Below are 1139 nucleotides of genomic sequence, written 5' to 3'. Positions count from 1 at the left end.
AGAGGAGAGAGAGAGAGAGAGAGAGAGAAGAGAGAGAGAGAGAGAGAGAGAGAGAGAGAGAGAGAGAGAGATGTGTTCAAGTTACACTTGATGTAACTCTACAAAATCTTTTTAAACCGTAGATTTATAATAAATCTAATGGTTAGAAAATCACTATAATTAATGTCTTCTTTAAAATTAATTGCTTTCCATATTAACTAACCTAATTAATTTGAGAGAATATTATATTATTTTCTTTTCAACTTTCTATCTCTCTCCTAATCAACTCATCCCTAACCTTGCACAAGAGCATATTCTCAACGTTCTTAGGCATGGAGGCAGTTGTGCTGGACTTTCAATTGTTAAAGAAGCAGGTGTCAAATGTGTAGGTTGGACAAACTCATTTTAGCTGATTCGTTAGCAATAGAAAATTCTTTAGCGAACGGTCTCAGAACACATTGCCCATAACAAGGGACGTGATATTCAGCTAAATGGCTTTTTATGTTTCCATTGCTTAGATTGACAGCATTGGATTTTAATTTTTACTCCCCTGTAGATAGAGGGTGGCATAATAATATGATTTTACATTTTCACTAGGCTTGTCTTACCATGGCACAATTTTTATTTATTTTTTTATTTTTTTTATTTTTTATTTTTTTGAAACCATAGTTCCAAATGCACAAAACAAAATGTTGGGAAAAAAAGGACCAAAGAGCTCTATTTGTTTTTCCAGCTATTCATATAAGACTTGGAAGCACTATTTTCTATTGCTAACGATTCAGTTAAAATGAGTTTGTCCAACATACACATTTGACACCTGCTTCTTTAACAATTGAAAGTCCGGCACAACTGCCTCCATGACCAAGACGTTGAGAATATGCTTTTGTGCAAGGTCAGGGATGAATTGATTAGGAAAGAGAAAGAAAATAATATAATATTTTCTCAAATTAATTAGGTTAACTAATATGAAAAGCAATTAATTTTAAAGATAACATTGATTATAGTGACTTTCTAACTATTAGATTTCTTTCTTAGAAATATATGGTTTAAAAAATGTATGTAACTTAATTTTGTAGAGTTACACCAGGTGTAACTTGAACCAATTTCATATATATATATATATATATATATATAACACACCACACCAAAACCCTCTCTGC

This window comes from Quercus lobata, chromosome 11, assembly GCF_001633185.2.
Source record: "Quercus lobata isolate SW786 chromosome 11, ValleyOak3.0 Primary Assembly, whole genome shotgun sequence".
In the NCBI taxonomy this organism is placed as follows: Eukaryota; Viridiplantae; Streptophyta; class Magnoliopsida; order Fagales; family Fagaceae; genus Quercus; species Quercus lobata.
The sequence above is the reverse complement of the archived record's forward strand: the minus strand, read 5'-3'. Positions refer to the sequence as shown.